General features: G+C 39.6%; 1 protein-coding gene across 2 annotated transcripts in view; it reads left to right on the top strand.

The window, feature by feature from the left end:
* The first annotated feature begins 2,501 nt into the window (after positions 1 to 2,501).
* Positions 2,502 to 12,324, top strand: part of LOC127420071 (serine/threonine-protein kinase WNK3-like) — an 86,619-nt gene continuing 76,796 nt past the window's right edge. For both annotated transcript variants that reach the window (XM_051662029.1, XM_051662027.1), the window contains exon 1: positions 2,502 to 2,982. The gene's annotated coding sequence lies outside the window, so the exon portion shown is untranslated. The remainder of the gene's footprint in view (positions 2,983 to 12,324) is intronic.

The following is a 12,324-nucleotide window of genomic DNA, read 5'->3' as shown; positions in this document are numbered from 1 at the left end:
ACATGTTTTCAGTGTTTATTGTGCAAATCTCCCGCTTTCTTACATGCATGGCAAACTCGTAAAATTGCCCCTCTGTGATGCTTTCTTCAGCTCTTGTGATGTGACGCTTGACGTTCAACGGAGCGTTGAGGCCTCGACTCAACTCATGTAAAATGCGCTTTACAATGACAAAAGAACATTATTGAAACTCACTATTATTAGACTATTATTGTTGTCTTTTTGGATGAAAAATAATGCTTACACTGAAGGAAGACTATAGATCTTCTTTGTTCTTTTAATGCTTAAACACTATAAAGTCTCTTGGTAGATTTCGGTCATGAACGACTCAAAATGATTCACTGACTCACTCACAGTACATAAGATGCTCATTTGTCGCCACCTAGTGACATTTCCAGAAGGGGTCACTGAACTAATCAATAAAATTGAACAAATTTGTGAAACAGAAGCAAGCCTCACCCAAAATACGCTTTATTTTTGCAGCTAATTCTGCACAGTTGTGCAGTTAATTTGATATAATTGAATCACTAAAATCGCTGGGATTGGTGCTTTTAGCCTATTCTTTAAAAATAATAATAATAATAATAATAATATATATCCCCAGATAAAATGTTAGTGGACCAGTGATTGTCTCACTTTTTTCACCCCTCATGAGTTTGCAACCCTGTAATTTGCTGTGACATTGCAAGAACTAATTTGCAAGAACACATCTACAAATTAGAAAAGAAGCAAAAAAAAAAAAAAAAAAAATGTCATTACGCAATTAGCACTCTTGCCACTTGTGACCTCATACAGCGTACCTATGTGTTTTTGCATAGCCGAATTTCAAACATTATAAGTAAACGCGCCACAAAGACGGACAGAAAACATGGACAAGTTCTTTGACGATTGTTATGTGGGATAGTGGTGTGCCGTGATATTTTTTTTATTTGTAAAAAGTGTACCGTGGCAGAAAAAAGGTTGGGAAACACTGTGTTAGACTACGAGAGCACACAAACAAGCACCATGGACAGCGGCGTTACCTGATTTTATTCACTAGGGGACAGCAAAGAAGCAAGGATTTGTAATGGCAGTTTGGACCAAATTGTCATAGAGTTTTTATACTTTCATTAAAGTCCTCTAACGTTTTTTTGTAAAGCTAATAGACCATCAGGGCAACGCCATATTAATTTTTTTTTTACGGGAATGAAAACGAGGCTGTGAGGGATAGACTTACAGTCTGTTCAGTGGCGTTCGCTGCATAGATCACGTCTGAATTTCACAACTCGTGTTTTTTGTATTTAAATGTTTTTGGAAAGAAGTTTTAATCAATGTTTTGTCAGCTGACGATCAAACCCATTTTAAACAACAACCATTGAAAATACTATCCCTTGCAGCCTCGTTTTCATTCCTGTCAAAATTAAACTTCTGAATAAGGTCCATAACAGCATGTTAAATCACAATCTTTCTCCTCAAAAATGTTTTAAAAAGAAAATATCAACTATTCTAATTATGTAGACTATCTCTATACCTTAGGGTACACTTATGTGATTTCCTAGGCTGACACATTCAGTTTAAAGACATAGTTTACCCAAAAATGAAAATTCTCTCATCGTTTATGCACCCTCATACCATCCCAGACGTGTATGATTTTATCTCAGCTCTGTACGTCCATACAATGCAAGTGAATGGTGACCAGGTCTTTGAAGCTCCAAAAAAGAGATAAAGTCTGCATAAAAGTAATCCATAAGGCTCTAGTGGTTTAATCCATGTCGTCTGAAGTGATCTACTTGGGTTTGGGTGAGAACAGACCAAAATGTAACTCCTTTTTCACTGTACATCTAGCTATTGCACTCTTTAGGCATGATTTCAAGCTCGATTGCACTTCCTAGTGCTAGACACATGCGTAGAGCACTAGATGGCGCTATAGGAAGTGTAATCGAGCTTGAAATCACGATTGCCAAGGAGACCGCTATCAAGATGTACAGTGAAATGGAATTGTATTCTGGTCTGTTCTGACCCAAAAACAAATGGATCACTTCAGAAGACATTGATTAAACCACTGGAGTCATATGGATTGCTTTTATGCTGATTTTATCTCGTTTTTGGAGCTTCAAATCCCTGATCACCATTCACTTGCATTCTATGGACCTACAGAGCTATTATATATATAGATATTATTCTAAAAAATCTTTGTTTGTGTTCTGCAGAAGAAAGTCATACACATCTGTGATGGCATGAGGGTGAGTAACTGATGAGAGAATTTTCATTTTTGTGTGAACTAACCCTTTAAAAAAGCTAATTGTTCACTTTAATGGTCATCCGGGTTTGTATTATAGCTCACATTAATTGCTGGAATGCAGGAATCACAAAGCAATACACAACTGCTATTAACCAGTGCACAAAATTAAGTAAAAAACACATTAAAATGAATGTTTAGAACTGCTATCAAATCGTTTTATCAGATGCTTATTGGGACGATGCGCGACCTCGCGTGGTCACAATAGAGGCGGCGGCGGCGCGCATAGTTGGAGCACACGAAACGAGCGGTTGATCGCGCGCGTCTCTCTATCGTCAACCGAAAAAAGAGAAACGATTGTACTCAGACTGAACTATCACGAACGCCGCAACGATGGACGTTGCTCTGTAAATTATGTAAAATAAATCTATTTATATATATATATCACGCTGTATACCTGTGAATACGTTGCTGTTAAATTCACCGGAAGAAGGGTGTGCTGAAAATCTCTCGGAAAGGAAAAGCAATATGTTTCTTTTAACAGATGATGATGTGTCCAGGAGGATTTGCAGGATTTAACGACGCCTCTAAAACACGAGAACCAACCGCTCTTGTAAGAAAAGGAGTAAATACCAGCCAAAACACGTTAATATCATAACGAAATGCCTACGAACTATTGAATCTTTGATAGATTCATTGGAGATAGCGCAGAAGACCTTTCTGCCAGCTGCTTTATGTGAAATAACGACAGAGGATGCAGCACACCGGTGAGTATCATTAACAATTTTGGTAAATAATCACCAGCTTCTGATATATAGAGGACTTGTCTTTACAGATATAAACTACAAAACAAAAATGCATGTCCTATGTAGCTGTATTGTGTCTTTCAAACACACAGGAATCCTGAGGAAACATAGCTTAGCTGCTAACACAACGAGGTGGTGCTGAAATTGATATTGGCAATGGACGGAGCGAGCAAAAAATGAACGTTCAAATGAAGGGGTTTGCACGTTTTAATGTAACCAGGTAGCAAACGTTTGTACTGTATATTTATGGCTGCCATGTCTTCTGTTGCTATGTGTGATTCAACACTGCTGGCCACTATCCTGACTAAAAGATGGTGCCAATTGGGTAGTTTTATCACCTTTACTTGACCTTTTTTTGTTTATACAGCATCATAGGATGTAATAACATAAATGTAACTAAGTATCTCACAAATACTGTTGTATCTCTATACTATTCCTATTCTAAGAATAGGCACTGATAGTGTAAACGTGTTGAAATCCCTCAAGTTCAGTGGTAATCTGCCCCATATTTAATGAAAGGATAAAACAAGCTCATTTTAAGCATAAACCTCAGATGCACAATAGTAAGCCACTTATTCTATGTGTATTCCACATTCATCATTGCAAGCTTCGATTAAGCTGTCTCACCTGGATTATATCATAGATTATGCAATGGCAGTGGGACTTTACTGAATGAAAAAAGGTAGAATTAGGCAGTATCTCTCTTTCTTTTCTGGTTCAGTGTCTACCCTACCCTCTTTGACCATAGTAACACTCATTTTCACACACTTGACTGGACAAAAGTGTTTGTGTTTTTTTTTTCTTTTTTTTCTTGGTCTTACTTAATGGGATGAAGACAAACTTTATGCCTTCAAGTGTAATCTACACCATGGAACATTACAAGCGCCAATTTTCTAAATGTTTTCAACATTTACCATTTACTGTCTAGGCTGGCTTCACTCATATATCAGTGTCTTTGTTGGGTTTGGTTTGGTTTAGCAAAATTGAGGTTGTGGCCGTTAATATTCTGAACGCTCAATCTCACTCTCCTAGGAATAGTCATGGGATAGAATGTGGTCTAGGAATGAGTATAGATGTGATTGGTCAAAAAGCAATCAATTGTGACAGCAAATTATCCAGCCCACTTACCACCAGTGCCTAAAGCAAGCGCACAGATCCACAATCTCAAATTATAGAGTTTGAATATTTAGTTGATGTTTGCCCTCTGTATCATTCAGAATGAAATGTGAAAGAACATACAGTATGACCACAGTCTGACCTTTCTTGCTCCAGATGATCAGTTTAGGTCCTAGTCTGAGCCAAGAGTAATCTACATCCACCAAACTGACCTTTTCACCACAGGACAAACTGGCACCAAACTCAGTTGCGAAGTAAGCCGTAAATTATGTAGATACCGCAGTAATCCTAGACAGACACAGCATGTCTGAGGGTCCAGTTTAAAGTGGCTTTGTTTTGTTGTTCTAGCTGTACCAACCAAGAATAGTTCCTATAATAACTCACAGACACTTAGCCTTTGAAAACTCTTCTAGAGCCTGTGCATCATCAACAAAAAGCATTCCATTTACTATGCACAGTTTATTAGTAACTTTAATAAATGTTCTGGGTAAAATAAGCTCAATCCGCTGTATTTGTGGCATAATGTTGATTACGGTACATGAAAAAATGATTTCCCTCGTTCATTAAAAAAAAATTGGTTACAGTAAGCCACTTACAAAGTGAAATTTTGTAAAGTGAATGGAGCTAGTCCATAAATGCTAAAATACACATGGTTTCAAAAGTGTAGCCATAAGATGTAAGCATTGTACATGTTAACATGATTTTAGTGTGATAAAGTCGTTTACTAACTTTATCTGTTTAAAGTTATAGGCTTTCCAATAGTGGGATTATGGGGTTTCGTTGTCATGACAATGAAGTTGTAGTATTGGATAAAACTATACACAGATGGGGTTAGTAAGCAATTTTATCACACTAAAATCATGTTAACATGTATAATGTTATATCTTGTGGCTATGCTTTGGAAACTACACATACTGAGCACTTTATTAGGAACACTTATACACCTACATATTCATGTGATTATCTAATCAGACAGTCGTGTGGTTCAGGAGCTTCAGTTAATGTTCACATCAACCATCAGAATGGGGAAAAAATGTGATCTCAGTGATTTGGACCGTAGCATGATTGTTGGTGCCAGACGGGCTGGTTTGAGTATTTCTCTGCTGATCTCCTGGGATTTTCACGCACAACAGTCAGAGTTCGTACAGGTCCTTGAAAGTTTGGAAAATACTTGATTTTCACAGTTAGGTTTTCAAGGTTGAAATATGCTTGAATTTTTTCCTGAGGTTGTTGACTGTTATAAACGATCTGAAATTATTTCAAATTTGAAATAGATATTATAAAGTCATTATGTTATGGTGTCTGGTCAGCGCAGGAGCACACATGCCGCTCCGCATCTTTCTCTCTTGCTTTGATGTGGCGCACTGCACGGAGTACTGGACGTCTCCACTGTGGTAGATTGGTGCCAAAGAAATTATACATGCATCTCCTGCTTCCATCAACATGCCGGAGTGCCGTTTCAATGACAGCGGGTTGGAAGAGGAGAAATAAAATATCTCTATGCGGAGGAGCTATCAACAAAAAGGAAAACATATGGCTAAGTGTGCTACAAAAAAATAAATAAAATAAGATGTCAGTGGAAGTTTGCACTTATCAGCACTAAGCCAAAGATTTAGTTAAAACTTTAATTTACTTTGGTATAATTTACAATTAATATGTAATATTGAATGAATACTTTTTGTAATTAAAATTTTTTTATTAAATCATTCAATAACATGAAATGCAAAACATATATATATATATATACACTATATTGCCAAAAGTATTCGCTCACCTGCCTTTAGACGCATATGAACTTAAGTGACATCCCATTCTTAATCCATAGAGTTTAATATGATGTCGGCCCACCCTTTGCAGCTATAACAGCTTCAACTCTTCTGGGAAGGCTTTCCACAAGGTTTAGGAGTGTGTTTATGGGAATTTTTGACCATTCTTCCAGAAGCGCATTTGTGAGGTCAGACACTGATGTTGGACGAGAAGGCCTGGCTCACAGTCTTTGCTCTAATTTATCCCAAAGGTGCTCTATCGGGTTGAGGTCAGGACTCTGTGCAGGCCAGTCAGGTTCTTCCACACCAAACTCACTCATCCATGTCTTTATGGACCTTGCTTTGTGCACTGGTGTGCAGTCATGTTGGAACAGGAAGGGGCCATCCCCAAACTGTTCCCACAAAGTTGGGAGCATGGAATTGTCCAAAATCTCTTGGTATACTTAAGCATTCAGAGTTCCTTTCACTGGAACTAAGGGGCCAAGCCCAGCTCCTGAAAAACAACCCCACACCATAATCCCCCCTCCACCAAACTTCACAGTTGGCACAATGCAGTCAGACAAGTACCGTTCTCCTGGCAACCGCCAAACCCAGACTTGTTCATCAGATTGCCAGATGGAGAAGCGTGATTCGTCACTCCAGAGAACGCGTCTCCACTGCTCTAGAGTCCAGTGGCGGCGTGCTTTACACCACTGCATCCGACGCTTTGCATTGTACTTGGTGATGTATGGCTTGGATGCAGCTGCTCGGCCATGGAAACCCATTCCATGAAGCTCTCTACGCACTGTTATTGAGCTAATCTGAAGGCCACATGAACTTTGGAGGTCTGTAGCGATTGACTCTGCAGAAAGTTGGTGACCTCTGCGCACTATGCGCCTCAGCATCCGCTGACCCCGCTCTGTCATTTTACGTGGCCTACCACTTCGTGGCTGAGTTGCTGTCATTCCCAATCGCTTCCACTTTGTTATAATACCACTGACAGTTGACTGTGGAATATTTAGTAGCGAGGAAATTTCACGACTGGACTTGTTGCACAGGTGGCATCCTATCACAGTACCACGCTGGAATTCACTGAGCTCCTGAGAGCGGCCCATTCTTTCACAAATGTTTGTAGAAGCAGTCTGCATGCCTAGGTGCTTCATTTTATACACCTGTGGCCATGGAAGTGAATGGAACACCTCAATTCAATTATTTGGATGGGTGAGCGAATACTTTTGGCAATATAGTGTATATATATATATATATATATAAAATCAACATTTAACCCCCCCCATAAGTAAATATATAGAAATAAAAATCAAACAGACACACAAATATACATATATAAAAACACTCCACTTTCATGTAGGTCACCGAGTGTAGCAACCCCTCTCACAATCCACTCTGGAAAGGGGACTTGCCAATACACAATCTTGGGTTCTGCCATATGCTCGAGGCAACATTTAAATAAGTGTCCAATTTAAACAATCTGGACACTTTAGTCCATACAGAGTGTAAATGCGAAATAACGGGGTGTAACTTAACTTTTCCGATTAGTTTGATAGAGATGCTTTGTAATGGTGAAATGGGGCAAGAACTGCCTGTTCAATAACAAACCAGGGAGGGGCTCTCTCAGGTGGAAGTGACCAATGAGCCAAATGTCTGAGACTGAACGCATAGTAATAAAACAAAATCTTGGGTAGGCCTAGCCCACCTTTGTCTATCAGCCTGTGTAACTTATTAAAATGCAATCTGGGACGTTTACCATTCCAAATGAAGGACTTCGCTATGATATTGAATTGCTTGAAATAAGAGAGGGGGACATCTACAGGGAGAGATTGTAGCAGGTAGTTAAATTTTGGAATACAAATCATTTTAATAACATTAACCTTCCCAATCATCGATAAATGTAATGAAGCCCACCTGTCCACATCGCTCGAAAACCTTTTTATTAAAGGGTCGAAATTAACACTAACTAAATCAGACAATCTTGCTGGGAATAAAATCCCCAAATACTTAATGCCCTGTTTGGGTCACTGGAAGGCGCCCGGCTGGAAAGCTGTTACTGGACAGAATGCTGTCAGAGCTAAAGCTTCGGATTTAGAGCAATTGACTTTGTATCCTGAGAACTTGGAAAAGGAATGAATAATTCTGTGGAGACAAGGCATAGATCTAGTAGGTTCAGAGACAAATAATAAAATATCATCTGCGTAAAGCAGAAGCTTATACGCTACACCTCCCGCAACCACCCCTGGAAAATCATCCTCCTTTCTTATCGCGGCTGCAGAACAATAATGGGGAAAGAGGGCAACCCTGCCGGGTGCCCCTATCCTGAGTAAAATAATCTGAAATTAATCCATTTGTTTGTACCGCTGCTACAGGGTATCTATAAAGTAATTTAATCCAACCAATAAATGTACTCCCGAACCCATACATTTCCAAAATCTTAAAAAGATAATCCCATTCTACCATATCAAACGCCTTTTCGGCATCAAGTGAGATGGCAGCGACCAGAGACTGATCATTCGCTACTGACCACATGATATTAATGAGAAGCCTGATTTTAGCTATGGCCCCAAAGAAACCCTACCTACCTACCTATATGTATAAGAGATGTCATAACCTTACTTAATCGGTTAGCCGAAATTTTTGATTTTTTTTTTTACATCTTGTTGGATCAGGGAGATTGGACGGTAACTTTTACACTCGCTTGGATCTTTGTCCTTTTTAAGAATCAGACTGATCCGGGCTTGTGTCATGGTTGGAGGAAGCTTTCCATTCTTTAATGATTCAGTATAAAATTCTAACAAAAGTGGAGCCAGTTCTGTAGCATAGGATCTAAAAAATTCTATGGCAAAACCATCTGGCCCCGGAGCCTTGCCAGTAGGTAGGGACTTTATTACCTCGTCAAGCTCCTCCAAGGTTGTCTCAGAATCAAGAGCGTTTTTTTGCTCAGTCTTCAGTTTAGGAAGATCTAATGGTTCCACAAAGTTTTTAATATCTTCATCAGTAGACGAAGACGTGGAGCTATAGAGATCAAGATAGAATACTTTAAAAGCATTATTAATATCAATGGCTGAGGTAAAAATTTCACCACCAGCAGATTTCACTGAGGGAATGATAGAAAGAGACTCTCTCTGATTTATATATCTAGCCAAAAGCTTCCCTGCTTTGTCCCCTGACTCAAAGTATGACTGTCTTGCCCTGAATAACCAAAACTCCACTTTCTGCGACAAAATAGTATTATATCTATATTTCAATCGGGTCAATTCTCTGAGGCCATCAGATGACATATGGTGCTTCAGCTCTGCCTCTGCACTTTTAATATTTCCTTCCAACTCCACGAGTTCTCGTGCATTGGATTTTTTGATGAATGAGGCATACTCCATAATCCGACCCCTAAGAACCGCCTTAAGTGCCTCCCAAGCCACGCCCACAGAGGATACAGAGGACCAGTTGGTCTCCATATAAATATTGATTTCAGTCTTTAACATTTGTTGGAAATCAGGATTTTGCAAAAGGGATACATTAAGGCGCCAACTATATGATTTCTTTTACTCTATATGTGGTAACACCTCTAAACTCACCAGGGTGTGATCAGAGACTAAAATGTTTCCAATTGAGCAATCAACAACAGATGAAATGAGGGATTTGGATATTTAAAAAAAAAAATCTATTCTAGAATAAATCTTATGGACTGATGAAAAAAATGTATAGTCTCTACCAGATGGGTTCAAAAGTCTCCAAATATCTGTGAGACCGAGATTTTTACACATCCTGTGAAGCGTCAGTGTTGCTCTAGGGGGCTTACACACTTTTGCTTCACTATGATCAAGGACTGAGTCCATCAAAAGATTAAAGTCTCCTCCCAAAATTATTTCATGAGGGGTGCCAGCGGCTTGCAACATCCCTTCAAGATCTATAAAAAAGCCCTGATCATCAGCGTTAGGTGCGTAAATATTAGCCAAAATCAGACTTTGCCCCTGAATTTCTGCTAAAACAAATAATGACTCTTCCTAATTTATCATTAAACTGTTTGAGACATTTGAATTGTAAATGTTTATTTACCAATATAATGACTCCCTTGCTCTTACTTGAGCCAACACTAAAGAAAACATGTCCACCCCATATCTTCCCAAATTTTTCAGCTTCCTGCGGGGAAAGATGCGTTTCTTGAAGAAATATCATATTTCTTACGTTTAAGAAAAGAAATAACCTTCCTTCTTTTTATGGGGTCCCCCAACCCATTTACATTCCATGTGGAGAGAGATAGTTCACTCATATTAACATTTGACATTTTGATATAATAGAAAAAATTTATTGTGTGCCAAAGACAAAATTATGAAGACCACATTTCAACATTAATGCAACAATAAAACCCCGAACTTCCCCCCGAACAAAACAAACTGAAAAAAGAAAAACGTGCGCATTAACCCCGTGCACGACAGCGCCAACCAGCGTCAATCCCTCTAAATTCAAAGAGTACATGTACGCCTACGAGAGCCCCCGCGACAACTTTGCCATCGGATTGCTCAGTTCTGCCTCACAAATTTGTAAGGCAAAATTACATAACATCAAATATTTTGTAAAACAAACCCCAGCCAATAGGCAGAATAAACACAAAGAACATGTAGACTCATTCACAGAACTGTCTCAAAGGTGTGTTCCTTCACAAAACAAATTCCAGCCGATATAAAGCTGTTCAGTTTCCTCGGTCAGACAAACGAATCTTCAGTGAGCCAGCTGATGAGTGCAGCAGATGACATAAACATTCCAATGTCCCATGAAAATACTCCACAAATCATACTCCAGCCAACAGGAGGCATAAACACAAGGAACTGACAGATTCATCCATAACTGTCCCGAGGTAGTGTTATTTAACAAAACAAGCTCCAACCGCTAGGCGGGACCAGCACAAAAGGAAACAAAACACGCATCCCGGTTCCTCGGATGGTCAAGAGTCAATTCACTCGGAGGCCACATAAAAGTATATCCCATGATTTACACAGTCCGCCGACTTTATAAAAGACATCCTTTGTGTGGGCATGTAGATATTTTGCGGTCATCCGTAGTGTCTATTCTCAATCTGCCCAGGAACTTAATTGTAAAAGTGATCTTCCGTCAATGCAAAAGTTTCTTTAAGGAAAAGTGTTAATCCACAAAACAAAACAAACTCCAACCACTCAGCGGAGCCAACGCAAAAAGAAACAAAAATGGCGCCCAGCTTCCTCTGAAAGCCAGAATATGTACAGTGAGTCAATCCACTCACAAGAAAAACACCCAATGGTTACTCACCCATTGTTTCAATAAAAGACATTGCCTGATTGGGACATGTAAATACTTTGCTGCCATCCTTGGTGTTTATTCTCAGTCTGGCCGGAAACATCAGAGCAAAAGTGATCTTCCGCTGATGTAAGAGTTTCTTGCATTCCTTAAACCGATCACCTTTCTCTCTTGTCGAGTTCGCAAAGTCCGGGAACAAGAAAATATTGTAATTCTTCCAGGAAAGCTTTCCTTTGCTCCTCGCCTGGCGCAACACAAGATCTTTATCGGATGATCTAAAAAATTTGGCCAGAATCAATCGGGGCCTTTCTCCCTCAGCAGATCTGTGAGCTGGGACTCTGTGAGCTCGCTCGATTTCCAGCTTGTGGCCATCTATTCTCAAGATCTTCAAGCTTTTCAAGAACACGTTCCAAATCAACTTTGGTCGCAGGCGGATTAGCGGCTAATTCCCTCTCTGATGCCTCCAAATAATCGATTCGTTTTTCAACATCTGTCACTCTTGTGACTAGCTCAGAGAACTTTTTTCCATCGCCGTAATCGATCGACATATTACAGCGAGATCCTCCAAGTCCGCAAGTACCTTCGTCAACATCACCGACATGTTGGACAGTTGACGCTGGATTCCTTCTCCCGCAGCGCCATTCAGATCGAGTCCCCGGTCCACAGGCCTGTCTGGGCTTTCATCTTGAACCCGTAAGTGTCTTGTAATGTCTCCAGAGCCCGAGGATTTTGACTTCTTTGCCATGTTTACCTCAAACAGTAAATGTGTAACTGGGTGTATCAAATTTCACCGGATTATATCATGAAAATAATTTTAAAAATTAGCAAAGTGCGCAGAGCTGTCTCTCAGTTTTCAACTGTCTCAGCGGCTCGCAAACAGTGAACAGCCCAAACAAACACCATCCATCTCAGGAGTGTTCTGAGTTTGGTTCGCTATCAGTGCGTGGTGGGTTGTTCTTATAACATGTGTTGAGAACGCAAAGTGCCAAGACATCTCTTTATTTTCATGTAATTCAAAACATTCTTGTAATAACGTGACACTGGGGCACAGCATATGATGTGGCATTTCACCACATTGTAAATGAGGAGCATGTTTATAAAAAATTATGCGAGAAATACAAATGTCTTCAGTTTACCATTAAAAAAGGCTTGAGGGTTT

Source organism: Myxocyprinus asiaticus, chromosome 29, assembly GCF_019703515.2.
Source record: "Myxocyprinus asiaticus isolate MX2 ecotype Aquarium Trade chromosome 29, UBuf_Myxa_2, whole genome shotgun sequence".
In the NCBI taxonomy this organism is placed as follows: domain Eukaryota; kingdom Metazoa; phylum Chordata; class Actinopteri; order Cypriniformes; family Catostomidae; genus Myxocyprinus; species Myxocyprinus asiaticus.
The sequence above is the reverse complement of the archived record's forward strand: the minus strand, read 5'-3'. Positions and strand labels throughout refer to the sequence as shown.